Raw genomic sequence first — 22,244 nt, 5'->3', positions numbered from 1 at the left:
CTTTAAATGTTTAGCATGAAGATTAGACCCTTGGATCGCAAATTTGATTTGCTTTGTATAATTCATGAGAGATTTGATGCTAAAGATGCAGCTTTATTATCACTCGACGCTTGTCAGGCCTTGGACAGAATACACTGGTCAGATTTATTTAACGTTCTCCCAAAGTATGGATTTGGAAATAATTTTCTCAGATGGTTTCAACTCTTGTAACAAACAATAGTTTTTAAACCTGTCACATTGGAGCGTTCCACTCATCAGGGGTGCCCGTTATCTCCAATGTTATTTATTCTGACTATGGAACCTCTGGTGATGACACTTAGAACTAGAGAGCGAAAATTTCAGAGGAAATCTTAAGTGTGCCTATGCTGCTGCTGTGGTATTTTTTAGATACCACAGTATTTTTTGAAGTGATAGAGGCCATAACAGAAAGCTGACCAGAGGGTATTTTTCTTGCACAGAACAAGTTACCATCTGCCTCACACGTTCTGCAGCATAGACTTTACATTTTCAAGCTCTCTGGGAAGAAAATCTCAGTTTGTGTGACATTTTAATGAGAGCAAAATTAGAGGGGAAGTTCAAAATGCCCTCCAAAAAACTGGTGTGTTACTCACTGCATCTAATCCACGTAGGGGAACGATGTGGCCAACTGCAGGCAAGCTCTCTTTGGATTCAAAGAATCTCGTGTGTGCCATTCAGAGTGGGGAGTGTGGACTTGTGCCTTGTTTCTCTCCTGTTCCCACCTGTGTTTTTCCCTCTGAAGAACTGGTAACCAGTGTGAAACATCAGGGATGCTCGATCAGACCAGCGAGAGCAAACAAACCCAGCCCTCTCAGGATGTGGGCAGAATTGGAAAATAACCTAAGCAGGAACAATGAAACCCAGCCCTCTCAGGTTATGGTTTTAATTTTTATTGGGGGAGAAAACTTTTTAAGCCCTAATTTTGACAGGGAGTAGAGACTCTTTGAACCCTTTTCTGGATCTTCAGAGTGGATGAAGGAGGCAGAGGAGGACGGAGAGATAGGTCTGTGTTTTATTGTAAGATAGAGACCTGGGACTATTCTGTGAATGACAGCCTACTTTGGCCCATCGGTGGAGGATCTCATGAAGAGAGACGGCAGGGAGAAGGACAGTGTTTCATTGATAACAGCTCCAACACCTACAGTGTATATAATATATACATCAAAGTATATTTTGTATTCTTAATGTATATAATGTTCTTCTGTCCCCTTTTGCACAGTGCAGGAGTGTGTCAGGATAGATTTCACTGTGTGTTGTATTTGTAAAACTGTGCATGTGACAAATAAAGAATCTTGAATCTACAATAATCACCACAAACAAGGCTCTGACACATGGATTGTTTTTTATAGTTTATTTAAAAGGATGAACCCCAAAAATGTGAAAAGAAGAACATCAACAGGCAAGACAGAGCTGACAATGTTACTGATGTCTGTCTGTAAATAAAGGGTGAGTGGAAAACTAAAACTGGGATTGTGAAACTTGCTGTGATTACTAACAGCTGCAAGAGTTCTGGAGTCACTAATAAACACAAATAAAACAAAAAGTATAAAAAATGTTTATTCTGTGGAGGTGAAATTCCCTGCATGGAGGTGCTGGGAGATCTGCTGACCTGTTGGTGGCAGGTCTTTAATTCTAGTAACTTTGGTAGGGTGTATGTTGGAACGCTCTCTCCTTGTTTGCTTTTTAAAAGGGGCACAAAGCTCAGCATTACATAGATAAGGGATTAGGTGGGGAATACTTTCAATGCAAACCCAGGATGACAGCACGAGGTGAGGCAGAGGAGGAGCAGAGAAGTGACGAAGGAGGACCAAAAGGATTCTTCTGTATCTTTGGGTTTGCAGCAATAAGCAGGTGGATTTTTAATGTTTCTAGCTGTTAATTGTTTGCACAGTTTCCATGCTGTTATTTTTTAGCTTTGGGGCCGTTTTCATAATAGTTTTGTCTGAGGTATTTAAGCTTCTATTTGTTTATCCAGAATATTGTTTAGCTGATTCTACATGAGCTCGTTCCAGTACTTTCAGTCAGTCTGTTGCTTCTCTCCCGATCATTTTCCCTGTTCCTCATAAATCCCAAGGATGGGGCCCGTGGGTCATGTTAGAGTCTGGACACATTTCCAACCTGAAAAGAAGAAAGGATATTCAGTTACCTTTGTGTGCAGCAGAAATGCCTGTCTTGGTAGATAGAACGGGCAACACTTTACTATTAAAAATCCCTCCTGTGGTGAGCAGTGGCAACTCACTTCAGTCGAGTTCGTGCACCACAGTTTGTTGCTGTAGACACACAAACCACCGCCTAGGCTCTTACCAGATAAGGAGGCTTCTCTGTCGGCTCGGTAGCATGCTAGTCCGGTTAGCTGGATAGCCGAGTCTGCAGTGTCCGCGTTCAAGCTAAATCAGAATATTACTTGTCACCACTGAGAACCTAAATAATCCACAGACGTTCTGCAATGAAAGTGGTAAATGATATCACTGTTGCACTTGATAAGAAACAACACTGTGCATCCCTTTTTATTGATTTGTCAAAAGCATTGCACACTGTTAATCATTATATTTTAAAACTTTGACTCCTCCAGTCAGGACTCGCTGAGAGAGCATGGTTCTCTAATTACCTCAGTAACAGGTCTCATTGCATTAAATCTAATGGTCTATGTTCTGAATTTGGGAACAGGGATTTGTATTAGGTCCCCTTCTATTTATCATTTACATTAACAATCTCAGTCTAAATGTGTCAGATGCAAGCTTTTCTAGACCTGTCTACACCTGCACCGTCTACAACAAGAATGGACACATGCTGCTACAGAGAGTAGTGACTCTCAGCGTCAGAGGTGAGTGAACAAGTCACAGGTCTCAGTGAGTATTTGCTAAATAATGCAATCAAACTAATAAAGAATGTCATGTATAAAGACATATGATGAGCATCCATCCTTCTTCTTTACCAGAGAAACTCTGAAATATCTCAGGCACCTACACAACCCAGAATCATCTTCAATAAACACAAAATCATTAATAAACCGAGAGTGAAACAAAAACCTGACATTATCCACCAGAGGCCTCAGAGCTTGAGGGTCCTGCACAGTATCTTTGCTGTTCCTAAAGCTGCACTCTTCTGTTCATTTCAATTCAATTTTATTGTCACGACGAGTGAGATGAGCCGTGTGGAAATAATAAAGGAGGATCTAATTGCAAGCAGTCGTGAAGGTAAGAAGGTGGTTTATTGAACACAAAGCAAAGAGAGAAACGGCAAACAGGACAGAAAACTATCTAAACTGAGAACAACTAAACTACTGAACACAAACCAGGACATGAACATGAAGGAGGATGGACGAAGGTAAATGACAGTTGACAGCAGGCAGCACACACAGATGAAGCGGTGGATACACAGACGGACCAGCGACTACAACAACAGAAGACACGACTTAAATACACTCAGAGAAACACAGGGAGATTACACACAGGCTCAACTCCTGCAACCACTTTTCCGAGAATACGCGCTTCTTTTGTGGTTCGGACTCCTTCTGACATTTCTTTGGAAGTGGAGGAACACCAAAGTAATTGCTTAAAGGAGCTTGCTTCTTTGACATCTTTAAGAGTTCTAAATAAATGTCTGTCCTCGTCCAGAAAATCTTATGTACGCAAACGTGCATTGCAACTTCTTATCTGGTGCACCAGCATATGTATTCCTGGCTGTGGGACAGTGGGAGGAGAAGTCAGTTTACAACAAACATGAACAACTGTGAGCTGATGTGGAGCAGTCCAGTGGAAGAGTTTGAAGAAGAAGTTAGAGACCAGTGAAGTCCTTACCAGCAGTGAAAAATCATCATCTGCAGCTTAAACACTAACAGGCTCCGCAGCTCAGAAGGCATGCTCAGTGGTGACATCATCATACTCTCTGTCCAATCCCTGACCTCCTCCATCACGCTGGGTCATCTCCATGGAGACGGCTGGTTTGTTCTTCCTGCTCCAGCAGATGGACAGCAGCAGACCGGTGGAGATGCAGTACGGGCAGAAGACCACTAGATGGCAGAAGAGTCTGAGCTCAGAGGGAGGAGGAGCTGAAGGACGAGGAAGCAGAGAGGAGGAGTCAGGAGTATAAAATCTTCTGCTTCTAAACATGATTTTGTTTCAGTGCACACACAGCTGGACACAATTTGTCACACACTGAATTGTACGTCATTGTTGCTGCAGAGTACTGTAGTTTGTGTTTAACAGACACTGTGATCACACACAAATTATTTCATGCTTACACAAAAATAACCTATCAAACTTGTGGATGTGGGGGTTGCACTGTTACTGTGGACCATCAGAGTTTTAGATCAGAGAAAAAAAGAACTTCCATCATGGATCAGGTACAGTCTCAGCAGGAGAGGAACCTGAGTGGAATAGGTACTACTGTAATTGGTCCAGCTAACAGTGAGTATTGATCAGCTGAAGAGAGCACAGTGGAGCAGTGGTCAGCACTGTCCCCTCACAGCAAGAAGGTTGATTTTAGCCCCAGCTGGGTGATTTCTGTCTGGTATGTTCTCTCTGTGGGTTCTCCAGTTTCCTCCCACAGTCCGAAGACATGACAACAGGTTACCTGCTGATTTTAAATTAGCTGTGGGTGCTGTGGGATTAAAGAAATTATTTTACTGCTACTATTCATAACTATCATCACTACCATTGCATTAATAACATAATCTACAGCATTGATATTGCATTCAGATGTTTAAACATATTGGCACCCAATTAGCCTTTATTACAGGTGCAGTTATAACGACTTTAAACTGTTGAGTTTAAATTTACAATCTTAAATGCCTTTGAATGCTTTTTTATAATCTTAAATGTTTATATGCTGATTATATTGGGTTGTATAAGAAAGGCTCAACTCTTGACAGGAAACGACATGCTTTTGCAGAGCGTGCTATTGCACCCGAAAGTGAAACTAAGCAGAGTGTAAGTGTAAGTTCTTTTGAGGAGCTGTTTGGATGATGCTATTTGAAGAACCAGGTTATTCATAATTATCTTTTATTTGTTTATATCTTTTTATTAAGCTTTGAGTAGTGGCATTTTGGTGAAGCAGTTATTCAATATATTACATATGTTTTGAGTTAATGTTATTACACATAGAATGAGCCTCTGTCTGGTAAAAGGTCAGAAGCGTCAACGGGTGAGTTGAGACAGAGTTCGAGTGAGGTTGAGACACACACACACACACACGTAGGTAAACTCATTTATAGGTGAAAGTTTAATCATATTTTGCTTGTGACTTCATTTTTGTGCCTGCATAAGTGACAGTGTGCCTTAAGACGTGCTGCTGATGTTCCAGAAGATAAGCGAGCATATGTCAGCTACAGAAATCACCTGGCCTGGAGACGAGAAAATGTTTTAAATGTGTCACAAGTCGTCAACAGAACATTTGTGGTTTTGAAACTTATGCATGTATTGTATCTGCTCTGATGCATGAGGGGGCGTCCAACCCTGCCCTGATGCTTTAAAAACAGCTGCTTGTGTATTATTGGGCGGAGGATCTATAGCTGGTGTATGCTGTATTCATCTCCCCACGCGTGTGTTTCATTAAAATCGTTGTTTGACCAACTCTTCTGGACCATCGTTCTTTTTGTTTCCAGCCTCAATATATGAACCCCTTAACATTTGGGGGCTTTTCCGTGTATTGAGGAGGGAGTGAGTTTGGAGACTTAGATGGAGAAATCCGGGGTCCGAAGTGGTCAGACAGGCAGGCATGATTCGGCAATCGAGTGGACAGGCGCCTTTATAAAAAGAGGTAGGCACAGGCCTGTTGATTTTGTGCTGAATTGGACGATAAAATTAAATGTCTATTCAGTAAAAATTGCCGGCGAATGTCTGTTTTGATTTTGGTGAAGGGCTCATGAGAATTGAAAGTGGAAGTAATGACGATGAAACGTTGAAAGTGACAGTACTGAGTTAAAGAGAAAACAGAGAAGTGTTTAAGAGAAAATAGGACAATAGGTAATTGGTCATTTTTGAGGGTTAGATTCCCTATTGGTAAGATGGTTGGACCGGCTTCGGTCATATACTTCATGTGAAGTAGTGATGGTTGTTTTAAATTAAGGTAAATTTTTGTAGAAGGGCTAAGAAGCGCAGAGGTAACGCTTGCCAATGCCGCGGACGCATGCCATTGTCGTCTAGGAGGGATAGTCAGTTGGCCACTGTGGAGATTTGGGGCACTCCAGAATAGCTAGTGGTTGGACCACTTGACCGTTTGGAACGGTACTGGCGCTTTTTTGGGTAGCAAAGCTTGGAGCTTGGGCCTTGGAGGCTTTTAAATTGAGTTAGGGATTTTAGAGATTAGGCCAGAGACAGTTTGGAACTGATACTGGTTAATTGATCGCAAAAAAGTTGGACTTTATCCGTTGGACGGTTACTTTTAAATTTGTCAAAATTGTGTAGGTGTTAAAAGGCCTGACAATCTCTGCAGTTGTAATTAGAAGACATCTTTGTAATATAAAATAAGAGATCTGTGCGTGAAAGGAGTCTGTGACCCAGGACTGAGCTGGAGTGCTGATGCTATTTTTAGACTGTGTGTGTGTGAAAATGCAAATTAGGAAGCTGTGAACTGCTTAAACCACCGTTGGTTTCATAGGTTAACTGCTGCTGATGTGAGCTGGCCTTCTCTACACACTCTTCAGGGCCGCTATGTTGTCTGACAACTTCTAACATGTGACATTCTCCAGCGACCAGTTTACGGTCATTACAGCTATGAGAATGTAAATACCTCACACTGCCAGGAGCGAATTCTTGCATGAATGTGTCATCTCCCTGTGAGGCAGTCTTACTTGCTCGGGAACCCATGATAACAACAACAACCGTGTCACAGACCGCGCCTGCTCCGCAGTCATTCACACAAACACAGCAACACTCTTTTGGGACCCTAACCCAGTCGCGCGACTCAAAACCCAGTGAAGAGACGCTCGGGACACAAACCCAGGGCGATTTTAAAACCGGACACTCACCGGACGCTTGGGCCCTTGGGCGATTTTACCAAAACCTCTCTTTCGGGACCCTAACCCAGTTCTGCGGTTATAGAGTCGCTCTCTCAACTTACTGGGCGTTGCTTAGCGTGTAATATCAGCCTCGAATCCCGCCGATCATCATTCGGGACGAAAGACAGACTGCTAATCCACCGGCCCGATGACAAATTCTCACTTCTCGGGACTTAACCACAGAAACTTCCTGGCTGACGTCAGTCTTTCAGCTTTTCTCTTCTCCCCTCTGTGAATGTCGACTCCAGAATAGACATTCAAACATACCAGTTGAGTTTGTTGTTTGTCAACATGGGTCTCAGCTATCGTGAAAGCTGCAGACCTCATCAGCACTCTTAGTTTTATGGCCTCTGCCAACCCCCATCACCTCACTTCAGGCCTCCTTGTCCTGTGGGGGATACATATCCTCCATTGCCCATTCATCTCTGCAGGAAAAATCCTTTGTGGAAATGGTGTTGGATCCAGTTATCTTACTGCTGTTATGATCCCAGCAGTCTTCAGAGCATGATCGTATGAACGTATGACACAGCATTAGGTGATGTTCATAGGAAACTGCTGTCATCACCACAGCTTCTGGTTCGTGTGCTTCTCACAGAATCATGATGCCATCCTCGAACTCCCCCTGCGCTGTTGATGGAGCTTGGCACGCTCCCCTCATCCTTCAGGTGCCCGTCTGTTGTCCTCAATCTCCTCTGTTTGCCTCCGGAAAGCCCCCCTTGGCACAGCTCTCATTCCAATGCAGCTTCATGGTCCTTGCTGTGGCTCCGAAATCTGATCTCATGATGGGCACAAACAGCTCGACCTTTGACCTCAACCACTGCCTGGACTGTCAGCTTTGCGTGGAATGGTTCTCGCTTCTTACTGGGCCTCTGAAGATTTCTCAGGAGATTCCTTTCAGCAATACTCTGACTGCTGCACCTGTATTTCCTTGCTAGGAGGAAAAACTTCTATTTGGAAAGCATGTCAATCATCATCAAACCACATTCTTTAGTTCAGTGAGCTTCATTTATGGACCATCAAAGCCTCATCTAAACATGGATGCACCACTTGCATAGGTTTAATACCTGTAAATGAACTGTTAATCACACAAATCACTGCAAATATGATAGAAACATTGTTTAGAAAACATAGAAAACATAGTTTCATGTAATTCATATAATTCTGGACCCCTCCTCTTGATGCATGGACACTCCTATGAGTCAACTCATCAAAACCAGATTCCTGTCTTAAAGAAAAAGGTTAGCTAGATCACATCCCAGGCAACATCAGGGTGTCTCCCCCGGAGTAGCTCCGTAACCCTGCAGTAAAAGATGTTAGTGTGTTTTGCATATTAGGTTTGCTTAAAACCTGGCTCTGTCTGGAGCCTGCATACACACCATCATGGCCTGGAAAATAAGGGCAGAAAATTTGCTTTGAAACTTCATTTTATCCTTTCAAAATTCAGCTCTCGGATAATTTCAGTTTCACTTCTCACCATTCAGTTTCAGTTGTACAATTCAATTTCAGTTCCAAAAATCAGTTTTTTGGAACTTACGCTCGGTTCCGGTTCAAGGGCAATCGAGCACAGAGTAATCGAACTTCGTTTTACTAGCAGACCGCAAGTGGCAATCTACGACATCTTGAGCTGGAGCTGGAATAATTCTGAAGACATTCGTGATGTCAAATGACCAGCTGAGAAACTCTCAGGTTGGTAATAAATGTATTACATGTATAAGAAGAAGGGTCATGTTAACAAATAATACCCGTACAGTAACGTTTATGCATTTTATGTTTTACGTTTTACATTTTACCGCCCTGTGGCCCTCACACCGGTAATCATGAAATGCTTTGAGAGACTAGTCCTTCAGCACATCAAGGATTACCTCCCCCCAGAATTCGACCCCCACCAGTTTGCATACCGTGCAAACAGATCCACAGAAGACGCCATCGCCACAGCCCTCCACGCTGTGCTGAGTCACCTAGAGCAGCGGCAGAGCTATGTCCGAATGCTCTTTGTGGACTACAGCTCAGCCTTTAATACTAACATCCCGGACATCCTCATCAACAAACTGGTCACTCTTGGCCTCCCTCCTCTCACATGTGCCTGGATAAAGGATTTCCTCACAAACCGGCCCCAGACTGTGAGATTCAGCCCTCATCTCTCCTCCACTCGCACACTGAGCACCGGCTCCCGACAGGGCTGTGTGCTGAGCCCCCTCCTGTATTCTCTCTACACCCACAACTGCAGTCCGACCCACAACAACACTCTCATCATCAAGTTTGCTGATGACACCACGGTAGTCGGACTCATCTTAAAGGGAGACGAGGCAGAGTACAGAGAGGAAGTCCTGAAGTTGGCAGCATGGTGTTCAGAAAACAACCTGGCACTGAACACCAAGAAAACCAAAGAGCTCATTGTTGACTTCAGGAGACACAGCACTGACTTGGCCCCCCTCTACATCAATGGGGAGTGTGTGGAGAGGGTCCACACTTTCCGGTTCCTTGGTGTCCTCATCTCTGCTGACATCTCCTGGACGGAAAACATCTCAGCGGTCATCAAGAAGGCCCAACAGCGGCTGCACTTCCTGAGAGTCCTCAGGAAGTACAAGCTGAACTCCAACCTGCTGCTGACCTTCTACCGCTCGTCCATTGAGAGCCTGCTAACCTACTGCATCACAGTATGGTACGGCAGCTGCACCAAGGCAGATAGAGTGAAGCTTCAGAGTGTGGTCAAGACAGCACAAAAGATGATCGGCTGCCCTCTCCCCTCCCTGATGGACATTTATTCCTCCCGCTGCCTCAGCAGAGAAGCAAACATTATCAAGGACAGCTCCCACCCTGGCTTCAACATGTTCAGCCTGCTTCCCTCAGGGAAGCGCTACAGGTGCATCAACACAAAGACCCACAGACTCAAAAACAGTTTCTTCCTCAAAGCGATAACCACCCTGAACTCACACATGCACCGATAACACAGCCCCCCACTTCCTCTATGGACCACCACTATTTATACCAATTCTATGTGCAATAACTGTATATACATAACACTATTTATACCAATTCCATGTGCAATAACTCAACTGTACATACATAACACTATTTATTACATATTACTTACGGCTTGTAAATTGCACATTTTATACATATATATGTGTTACGGGTCCCGGGAGTGAAGACCACAATAACAAAAAGAATACAAGTCTGTAAAAATAAAGGTAGAGTCTCAGAGAAAGAATCACAGGAGCACTCGTATCTTTTCCCGAACTGCGTCTCTTATTTCAGATCAACAAAGATAATTTACATTCAGTGACATTTCTCCAGTTTACACTGTTAATTACATTATTCCTTCACTCATTCACATCAGCAGTGCAGATACCATACAATGCCTTAAACATCTTATTGCTCTTTCTCACATATAGGGCAAACTCAAAATAGCTTATCCACAAATCTGATATAAGTGCATAAATCTTACTAGATTAGACAAAACACACCTGAATGTATTACTTTGCAATGTAACAACATAAATGTACATGCATTCTTAGCTTATTCTTAACATTTCCACATTACTTGAACCATAAAGTGTATATGAGATATTTTAAACTTGAATAATCTGATGTCAGGGCCTTTACAGTTAAATTGGAGCACCACACACACATATTTGATTGTTAAATAGAGTTTACCAAGTTTAAATACATCCCACAGGCTGGCGAACTCTCGCGGTAACTCTCGCGATAACTCGCGGTAAATCTCGCGAGACTTGGGGCTGCGCGGCTCGGCTTTACCGCCGCTGCGGTGCCGCGCTACAGTAACTTTCAAATAAACCACACTTAAGGTTACATCGGCGGTGTCAACATAACCCTCAGTAAACACTGAAGTAGAACGAGGCACAAAGTCCTCATACACTGTATTTTTAAGACGATACTGACCTGTAAAAATAAAGGTAGAGTCTCAGAGAAAGAATCACAGGAGCACTCGTATCTTTTCCCGAACTGCGTCTGAGAGGACAGGAAGTTGGTCCGCTTTAGGCAACCGCGGACGAACGACTACAGTGTCACAAGTTCCGCTTATCATTTCTCACTTTTACTCTCCTCAATTTTATGGACTACACGTAATGAATGTAAAATAATAATTGTCTTAATTACTGGCGTATATTTTTCTTAAATATAATAAAATTTACCAAAATGTGGTAACACATTTGTGTTCACCACATATACATCTTCTTCCCTATGTTAATACTGTCCATATGTATATAGCGCTGCAGAACTGTACCCCCCCCCCCCCCCCCCCCAGTATGTTTACACTGAGTAGGAGATGCTATGTATCTCATTGTACAACTGTATAGTGACAATACAGGCATTCTATTCTATTCTATTCTATTCTATGCGTGTTGTAGCTGTTAGCTAAAAATGCTAATTTAGCGTAGATTGTCGTGGGTTCGGCGTTGACAAACAAATATGAAAGACTCCTTCCAATAGAATTCCAATGTTGTCATCTTGTAGCCTTCAGGAGTCCTCCACACTTGCAGAGGCCCCTACAGTAGGAAAACGTGCAAAAGAATATCAAAACCATTGCTGTATGGGTTTACTTATGTCTCACACAGCATCCCAACTCTTTAGCTTACTTAAAAACCTTAGCTACAGTGAATATTTAGTCTAACAGTCATCAATGTCTGGATCATTACAGATCAGTTTGGTGTGATATGATATATAACTTTTCTGTCACATAGTGTATGATTTATTACACTGTACTCTTAACATACTCCTCAGTTGTTGTGTTTGACAGGCAGACAGTTCAGAAATTGTCAGGTCAGCAAGACACCTGCTAAATTTAATAACTGCTACATCTTCCACTGTTCGGCCCAGTGTTCCGACTCACCAAGAGCCTCCCAGGTTTTGTGAAGCTAGACACAAACAACACTTGCACAGATTACCAAATAACTTTTGAATCATTTGACAAGTGTTTTATTGTTGGACTATATCAATTAGTTAGCATAAACTGATGTGATGCATCTTCTGAATATTATGTCCTTCTAGCAGACAGGAAACGAGTCAGGAGAGAGGGAGAGATGGCCGACCAAGTATCCACACAGAAATGACTAGGTTCCTTGTTGTATTTGTTCCTTTGTCAGACCTCTTGTTCCTTATACTTACTTATTCAAGTTCTCAATACCCATAACTTGGTAAGATGTACAATTGTATTATTTTATATCAACTTACAACATGTCTTGATAGGTCTTTTCCTGCTCTTTATGGAAACAAAGGAAAGCGCCGGTGCCTTCGAGGGCCTGCCAACCAATTCACACCAGTTAAAAAGATCCAACTTAATTTTTATCTCTTTCCCAAGCTTATTCAGTCTTCTCCAAAAGGCAGTGAAGAATTTGTCCATCTGCAAGCTGGTTTGGGACGTAGGTCTACAGTGATACCTGACAGCTACAGTCATGATGAGGTAAGGTACTGCTCCACACTGACAGGAAAAAAATATTTGTTGTAAGTTAACGATCAAACAGTGTTTGTCTTTATTCAGAGACAATTAATTTGGTGGCTGATGGTTTATTTCAAAGGTATGTTCAAGACTCAAAGATCTGTATCCAAAACTGGAAAGTGTTTCTGGGGGCTGGCTGATTTACAAAGGAGCAAGTAGAAAAAACCTCTTAATGGCCATTCCAACTTTTGAATTGATAGTTTTAGAAGAATTTTGATGATATCATGACCATGAATGCACTGCGATGTGTACTGAGTCACTCACTTTTCTCGACAGGTGGATGGGGTTCTCGGAAACTAAATATGGTGCCTCCTGAGGACAGTGGATATACTGGGTCAGTGCTAAAAAATGCAAGTGCTGGGGGAAAGACCGTCCTATACATTGCTCCACTCCAGGAAGAGTTAGACACTCAGCCGCATTACACGTAGCTTTGTACTATAAAACTACGTAAACTACGTAATGACTGAAACGTGTTTTGAAAATTTTTTTATCAGTCAGGAGCTTCATGTTCAATGTTGTGGATGTCACTACACTTTTTTATTTCTGTATGTAATTTATTAAGTTTGTACTTGATATTCTCCTTTATCAGACTTGTAATGAAGACAAAGAGGACGCACCCCATCCCACACCACATATAGAAGACGATCAACTAAACTCACATCTAAAGGTGAAGTTCGGTACCCATTTAACCTTTATCTATTTGACTGTGCATGACAAAAACAGGAACATAAATATGATGCTTTAAATTGAATGGGGAGAAAATTGCAATAAGTTTGATTAAAGTGTCCTACAATGGTTGAAGAGGTTCATTATTAGAGGTTGGAATTATTCCTTATATTTAAAGTGGGTAGCCTATGTAAGCTGTATTTGTAATAAAAGTTGACAGATAAGCAACGATCAGATGTATGCAATCATGTCACAATTCCATTCTTTTAAACTTGATGTTTTTTACCCTTTCTTCGCTTGTCTTCACAGCCTGTGGAGGAAGATGTCATTATTTTGTTCTCAACTGCAAAGGTAATGTTGAGTGCAACATGTTGAATGTCTATCTTCGAGGCATTATTAATTCTATCGTTCATATTGTTTCCCGTTACAGATTGTGTGCCCTGTCTGCGGTGAGACATTTCCTCAGAATGAGGTGGAGGCACATGCAAGCGAGTGTTGTGAGAGGTAATGCAGTCTTTTAATGTGGCTTCCAACATATGTTTGAGGATTTCCCTACAAGCGTTTTGCTTTCCACCTATTAATTTATATTTTGATAGACAGCACTTTATGCTTTGTTACTGATTGTGCCATGTATGTTATACTTTTTTTTTTTTATCCTTATAAACTTTTTATTTATTTTTGTTGCATTAGGTTTTGTCATTGTTACCATAACATTTTTAATTGTTTAAGTCTTACAGAAGTACTTACGACATGGTGAAGAAGTTCCTTTTTTAAGTTTTTAAGGTTTAAAGGTATTGTTTTATTTGTTGCTTTTGTACAGTAAATGTATGAGGTCAAGTGATGTGGTTTTTACTCTGGCATTTTTTCATTACAGCAATGCAAACCTACCTTCACCACCAAAGATGGGCATTTCTAGGTTTGTACACATCAGTAGTCTTTCTTCAATGCTCTGTACAGTGGTTTTCAAACAATTTCTGCCAAGTACCCTTCATGTAAAGGACACAATTCAGCTTTAATACCTAAAAGACATTAAAGAATACACATGAATACACACAACATGGTTTCCAGTATCATGTTTCTAATTGCGAGTTTTTCTCCATTAGCCTGGATGAAATCCTGCAGGCCATAAGTACTGCTGTGAATACAGAGGAAGAATTCCGTATCACTGTCTCAAGATCCAATATGGTGGAGCGAGGACACAGTGGAAGAGGCAAAAAAAGGCATTGCCTACAAATCAGCTGAGGGTCACATTTAGGCAGGAATTGATACTGGGGCATTACGGAAAGAATTCCTTACAGGTACACATATTTAAAATGTGATCTAAACTGATAGGAGTGAAAATGGCTACTTAACCGGATTAACTATTTGTGTTAAAAGACATGGTTGCAGGCTTGGAGCAAAGGCTATTTGAGGGTGACCAGACTGGGAAGGCTCCAAAATACTCATTGTTGGATCTTGATCTAGGAAACTTCCGGTAGGCCTTTCACACATGCATTGGGGTCCTGATCTGTGTGTACACACACACACACACACACACGCGTATTTGAAATTACGTGATTGATGTTATTTATCTCTTCTCCTCTCACAGTAGTGCTGGTGAAATTTGGGCAGTTAGTCTGGCGCAGGGTGGGCCACCACCCTGCTGCCTCAAAGACTGGTGTTACCAGTTCTTGTGTAATGGAGAGTTGCAGATTGAGAAAATCATGAAAGAGGATGTCTGTGATGCCCATTACACTTCTGTTATCTCCCAGGTATGAAGTCTTAAAGGTTTCACTGCTCTACAATGTTTTGAATTACATGTTTAGCACAGATTTTACCATCCCTTATGTTATTTGCAAATTATAGGACTCTGGAATTGGTCATGTTAATGTGTATGCTTGTGTCCTTTCAGGTTCATTCGGCCACAGAAGATGAAATGACAGCACTCACTGATGAAATTTTGAGTTGTGGCTATCATGGACCGGTTAATGTCGAAAAGAAAGAAGAAATTCTTCGGTAAAACTGTTTAACTGTTTTCCCCCACGAAAAAGGTTTTTTTTTGTGTTTTTCATTTAGCAGCATGCTACTTTTTGTTTCCCTTTCTGCATTTCAGTGCTGTTGTTCTTCATGCCACACTTCGGTTGGTGCCTCTGCTCTCACAGCTACGTGATGGCCTTAACCTTTATGGTCTTACTAATCTACTGAAGCAGTACCCAAACATCTCCCGATCGCTGTTTGTCCCAGGGGTGGAAGTTAAGGTGAGTAAATCTTGACTTTAGTAGGGATAACACTTGTAATTGTGAATAGCAGTGCTCTTTACCTTTACTTTACACTATATACTTTACGTCCTATAGTAGAGAATGTAAAAATGGTGGCACTGGAAAAAGAATATTCAAAATTGTCCTAAGTTGCTTAATATTCCACAAAGCCTGAACCGCTTAGAGCAAACACAAGGCATCAGGTGCAATGAAAAAAAAAATCCCTTTTACATGTAACCTACAGATTCATAAAGAGGCTTTATCTATACAAAATTATAAAATTAAATGACAAGAACTAGCAAGCAGCATGAGACAGACGTTTAAGTCCCCATCTTTATGAGTGACAGAACAAAGACAAAATAATAGGTCCTTGATGTCAATTACAAGTCTTGATTCAGATAAAGTCTAAATTTCCTTTCCCTTTCTTAACAGGCTGATGCTGACTTTGTTTTTGCAACATGCCATCCTGAGTTCAGCGAGAAGGGCTCCAACAAAGAACAGGTGGAAATGAGGATTATGAACCATCTACAGGACTTCTTGCAAGAGCTGGAATCACGTAAGTACACATGTAGTTTACTGTAATGTATTTTGTCTCTCTGTGTTAAACTTGGAATGATAATTTTATGTAAAGAATGGCTAAAGGTTTAGAGAAAGACAAGTCTTGGTTTTCATGGAGTTTGCTGCTTCAGTGTTTTTATATCTTTTTGTCCAATGTTTCTGGAGTACACGTGTTACAAAAAGATATAAAAATACAAAAGAAGGAAAAAGTGTGAAAACAAATAATTCTTATTCTGTAAAACTTTGGCTACAGCTGTAGATTACACTATGAGTGCTTGTTCACTCTTGTCAGTAATTAAATTTCTAAGTTGTCTTTGTGAAGTTACAGGTAAACAGTATCTAATATTTAATCTAAATGACTGCTTTGTCTTTTTTGAAAAAGGTGAAGAGCCTGAGGCCGGTGACAGTCCAGTTGTCCTTTCCCCAAGTTCATTCTTACAGTGGCTCACAGGACAAGGCCACATTCCTGTCCTGCCAGATGAGAAGATAAACTTCAAAGTCTCCGTGCAGTTCGACCACTCATGCCATATTCAGTATGGCACTCATGAAGTTTGCTACCCAACCGTTACAGCATGTAGTAACACAGTCAAACTACCAGTTCAACATATGCAAACTTATGAAGACTTCAAGTATGTGATGACCATAGCTGGACTGGCCATCGGGCGTACCGGGCATTTGCCCGGTGGGCCGCTCGTGATTTTTCGTTTTTATGGGCCGATGGGGTTTTATTTCTTTTATTTTTTCAACGGTATAAATGAATAGTGGTGTATTGGCCAGTTGGTCATGATCAACTCTGGGCTGGACCAATTACAGCCGAGGAGGTCGAACTTTAAAGTTGAGGTGAAAAGCAACGCGATTTGTCCCGATCAGCTGATCATTGATCATTGATCAGCTGATCGGCTTTTCTCTCTGCGTCAGAAAGAGCAAACCAGCGGAGATCACGTTAAACAACAGAAGCACCTTTAAACTTGATGAGCTGTTGTTAGAATTTATTTAATATTAATTTCTAGTATCAGCTAATGTTTGCTGGAGGGATGAGGGGTTGAAGGGAAGTTATGAACTGTTTCTGGGAGACAAATAACACCAGGATCCTTTTCTAGCTGACAGCTGGTAACTGTGCAGGGGCGGGTCTAGCAAAGTTTTGCCAGGGGGCCAGGTAGGGCATTAACAGGGAAAGGGAGGCACAAAAAATATGTTTCTTTCTTATTCTCATTTAAAATTTCTAGCTTTTAGCAAATAATTATCTGAATCTTACAACCAAAGTTTTCATCTGATGTCAAATGTATAGAAAGCCATTATTGTACATAGTAGTTTTTTTCAGGGTCCCAACATGATGCCAGTATTTTCCCACATTTTCTAGATACTGTACCAGTACTGTGTGTAAAATACCATCAAAATTAAGTTTTGATGGTAAGTTTTGAGTGAGGAAGTTTTATTCTTTCTCACCTGTCTTTCTATCTCCTTTCACTTTTTAAAGGTTGCCATGTTACAAAAATATTTTGCCCTGCCATGCTGTTTATTTACTATTTTAAATATTCAGTAATGGTCATGTCTCACCTCTCGTCTTCTCTGTCTTAATTTCAAGTTTCCACCATATGTTGTAGATAGTTCAGGAGTAAACCAAGCAGTCTTTGGGTTTCGGCTAAGTACTGTTTAGAATACCAGAATAAGGAGGATGGTGTAGGTTTAAGTTAAGTTCTAGATTGATACATATATACCAACAAGATAGTGTACATCACTGTCACAACGACGTTTGTTTTCATTCAAAGGCTTTCTGGTTTCTCCCATAATACCTGGAGGGCCGGTCTCTAGTCAAAATGCCCGGGCTGATTTTTTGTCCCAGTCCAGCCCTGGTGATGACAAATGCGTTTCACCATGGTCAGGCATTTCTTCATATTTAGGAGCATGATCAGCCAGCCAGACATCATGATTGTTCTATCAAAAGTTATGAAAACCAAAAAATCGACAAGGGTTCCTTGATCTTTTTTATTTATTTATTTACTTATTTATTTTGCATTTTTTTAAGCATTCTCTTGATTGACATTGAAATTATTAAAAAAAAACAGTTTTTGTCAATATAGTCCTTGTTGATTTCATTCCCTCCTACATTTGACTGTGTCAGCTTTTGAGTATCTATTTGGGTTCATGAGTGTAACAGAAATTAAGACAATAAAAGTTACCATTAAAATAAGGAGAGGTTCTTATTCTTCTTAGAAGAAGGTATTATTTAAAAGAAGAACTATCACTAGCAGTTTGAAAAATAACATGTTCTTATAATTCTACTCTCTGATGGGCCAAGCTGCAACTTTCAGGGAAGGTGATGTAGGTGAAGAGCATGTGAGAGTGTGGTCAGGTAAATGTCTCTTCCAAAACTACATGAAGGCACAAGAGGATCTATGGAAAGGCGTAGAGATTCAAGATCTTCAGCATTGAGTGGACATTCCATTTCTGGCACCAAAACACCTGGGTTGTTTTGATGGGATAGCCCTGCACTCTCCCAATCAATGCTCTCAATTTGGATTTCCTGAAATAAAGCAACATATGTAAATGATTTTAAAAATCTACATATAGCACTCCAAAAACAACAACATTGCCATTATTACTCAACTGCCAAATTTTCTTCAGATCTCTGTGGCTCTCTGATGGGGTGCTGCAGCATCCCAAGTTCCCACAGCTGGTTTGGTGAAAGGCTATGTTCTGTCCTGATGGAATGATCATTCCAGCCAGCAGAAAACTTGGCCAAATCCACCTTGAGTCTTGGGAGGAATGTGTAATGGGCACAGAAGAGATGAAGACTATCCGAGATGTTAAGAAATCCATTTTCTTCCAAGCTGTGTAGTACATCATAATAAATGTGTGTCACCCCTGTCCAAACGTCCCTCCATAGGCGCTCAATTCTACATTTGAAAAAATACAGAAAAGGTCTGGAAGATCAATCAAAAACTAACAAAGGACAGCCAAACAGCAATTCAGCTGGAGTCAATCATGATGAAATAATAATGTTATGCCATTTAGATGTTACAAGCATTACCTCCGGTTGTGCACGCTTTTTCCACTTGCTGTTTTGGGGTACGCAACTTACCTTCCGAGAGTAGCCATCTATGCCGCCAAATATCACTTTGTTGTATCTGGTGAAAAAAAGACAAGCAAAGCATAATTATGATGGATAAAAATATTCAGAATTATATAAGTCTTAATTTTCTATGCAGTAACAAACCTAATTAGTCTGTGATTGGTGTCAATGTGCTGTAGGAAATGTGGGCCTTTAACAGAGTACTTTCGCCGAACCACACAGCCCAAAGTTGACATTCTTGTTAAGATGCCCTCTGTATCAACTCTGTGCATTGATGCCTTTACTCTGTTCCACTGTACACGGTGGCCCTCAGCTTGAAGGCAACCCTTGACAATCTGATATCCAGCATGAGGTAGTCTGGATTTAATGTCTCTCACTTTGGCATCCAGAGCGTCATTAGATATGGTAGAGTAAAGACTCCTAACTGACATGTTGTACTCCTGCATTCTCCTGTACATGGTACGTCTTGAGACACCAAGAAGGTCTGCTACACATGTGGCAGGTAGACCAAGCTGAAGAAGACTTTGGAGGTGATTCTCTGTGACCTGAAGCCTAAAACGCCCATAAGGACCAATAATCTGTAGCACAGAGTTGAAGGGGGGAGGGTTGTTTCGCTGGTGTAACAAGCTGCTCAGTTCTTCTATAGCTTCGCACACATCAGCAGGAAGGTCAGCATTCTCCAGTGCATTCATGAAAGTCCTCTCTTGGGTCACAATGTACTCCAGATAATCAAGGTCAAGTGGGTTGTTGTTGAGGACATACTCCAGCCTTTGCCTAAATCTGGACAAGCTCTCCTGAATGAATATATTCTGCAAAAGGCAATGCAATACAATGTCATTTAGTATTAAAATAACTGTTAATAATAAGTGTCACTTAAGGCCATTGCAAACCATCAGTGTTCCCTTCACATTTTAAAACCACAAGAATTTAACAATAATAAGCATTGTTTCATAGATTTCAAGCGCTTTAATTAATTAATTAATTAATAGTGCTTTTCAGGAAATCTTAAATTGAGGAAACTTGCAATTTCCTCACACCTGAAACAAAATTTTCCAACCCGTTCTCACTCCCGACACGTAAAATACTGACAATTTGTTACGTCCCTTAACTTCTCATGCTGACGCTAAAGGTACCCTTCAAAGTTTTTATGAGACGCGGTGGGTTTCCCTCATCCTACTGTAGGGGCCTCTGCAAGTGTGGAGGACTCCTGAAGGCTACAAGATGACAACATTGGAATTCCATTGGAAGGAGTCTTTCATATTTGTTTGTCAACGCTGAACCCACCGCAATCTACGCTAAATTAGCGTTTTTAGCTAACAGCTACAACACGCATAAACGTTACTGTACGGGTATTATTTGTTAACATGACGCTTGTTCTTATATATGTAATACATTTATTACCAACCTGAGAGTTTCTCAACTGGTCATTTGACATCACGAATGTCTTCAGAATTATTCCAGTTCCAGCTCAAGATGTCGTAGATTGCCACTTGCGGTCTGCTAGTAAAATGAAGTTCGATTACTCTGTGCTCGATTGCCCTTGAACCGGAACCGGATGTAAGTTCCAAAAAACTGATTTTTGGAACTGAAATTGAATTGTAGAACTGAAACTGAATGGTGAGAAGTGAAACTGAAATTATCCGAGAGCTGAATTTTGAAAGGATAAAATGAAGTTTCAAAGCAAATGAATTCATTTTCAAACCATAAATTCAATTTCAAAAGGGACTAATTCAAATTCAGTTTTCAAAAGCATTTATTCAAGTTACAATTCAGATTCAATCTGAGCAATTCAAATTCAAATTTAACTTATTCACATTCAGTTTCTGATGGCACAGATTTCTGCCCATATTTTCCAGGCCATGATGGTGTGTATGCAGGCTCCAGACAGAGCCAGGTTTTAAGCAAAACTAATATGCAAAACACACTAACATCTTTTACTGCAGGGTTACGGAGCTACTCCGGGGGAGACACCCTGATGTTGCCTGGGACGTGATCTAGCTAACCTTTTTCTTTAAGACAGGAATCTGGTTTTGATGAGTTGACTCATAGGAGTGTCCATGCATCAAGAGGAGGGGTCCAGAATTATATGAATTACATGAAACTATGTTTTCTATGTTTTCTAAACAATGTTTCTATCATATTTGCAGTGATTTGTGTGATTAACAGTTCATTTACAGGTATTAAACCTATGCAAGTGGTGCATCCATGTTTAGATGAGGCTTTGATGGTCCATAAATGAAGCTCACTGAACTAAAGAATGTGGTTTGATGATGATTGACATGCTTTCCAAATAGAAGTTTTTCCTCCTAGCAAGGAAATACAGGTGCAGCAGTCAGAGTATTGCTGAAAGGAATCTCCTGAGAAATCTTCAGAGGCCCAGTAAGAAGCGAGAACCATTCCACGCAAAGCTGACAGTCCAGGCAGTGGTTTCTGATGGCACAGATTTCTGCCCATAGGAAAACAAGATCTGGAATTGAAATTAAACTTCACACTTATAAACAACTGTATCATAAGAGTAATAAAGCATTCAGCACCAGCAAGACAAGTATCGTGTGCAGGTTTTCTCAAATCAGTAAACTATAATTATTGCCATAATTCACCTCAAACATGGATCAACCCATGTACTCAGTCAACATTTGTGTAATCGGTGACTTCCCTTAAGCAAAGTCACTCCACTCATCTATAAGTAGGAGCTCAATAGTGGCCAGCTAATGAGCCCATATTAAACTATTCCATAAACACTGCATCTCTCATTTGTTTTCTCATGTTACTTGTCCATCTCTGCTGAATCCTCTACATGCACTCTTAGAAAATACAAACATTAGCAAAACACATGGACAATCCTGGTGGACAGGCACAGGTCGACAGGTTCCAGAGGTGCTATAAAAAGACCTTAAAGTTAACCATCCATAGCTGTGGACAAAAGTGACACTAGTTTCAACACAGGAAATGTCTCACATGTTATTCATATCGTCAAAGTAACCTTTAACATTTTCCCAAAAACACAGTGTAACAGCATCACCAACTCATAACCTGTAAACACAGTTTTCGTCACACATAAACCCAGAAATCCTGTAGTAGAAAAAAAAATCAACCAGCTGTCCTGGTATAAATCACATGATCAAATCACATAGAAAAGAAAATGCAAATGTTAGCGCTGCGCAGTTGTATACACACTTTCTCACAGTTACCTCTGTGAGCAACAGAAGGTAGTGAATAACACCTCCTGGTAGAT

General features: G+C 40.9%; 1 long non-coding RNA gene across 2 annotated transcripts; it reads right to left on the bottom strand.

Moving 5' to 3' along the window:
- Window positions 1–1,469: 1,469 nt before the first annotated feature.
- Window positions 1,470–10,977, bottom strand: LOC134624362 (uncharacterized). Of its 2 annotated transcripts, none has more exons than XR_010093521.1 (4): window positions 10,921–10,977; window positions 3,819–4,069; window positions 2,323–2,459; window positions 1,470–2,136 (listed from the first exon to the last, which is right to left on the bottom strand). It is a non-coding gene; the product is annotated as an uncharacterized LOC134624362 (long non-coding RNA). The 2 variants fall into 2 exon arrangements; XR_010093522.1 differs by having other exon boundaries at window positions 2,323–2,405.
- Window positions 10,978–22,244: the final 11,267 nt, after the last annotated feature.

Source organism: Pelmatolapia mariae, linkage group LG3_W, assembly GCF_036321145.2.
Source record: "Pelmatolapia mariae isolate MD_Pm_ZW linkage group LG3_W, Pm_UMD_F_2, whole genome shotgun sequence".
Classification (NCBI taxonomy): domain Eukaryota; kingdom Metazoa; phylum Chordata; class Actinopteri; order Cichliformes; family Cichlidae; genus Pelmatolapia; species Pelmatolapia mariae.
The sequence above is the reverse complement of the archived record's forward strand: the minus strand, read 5'-3'. Positions and strand labels throughout refer to the sequence as shown.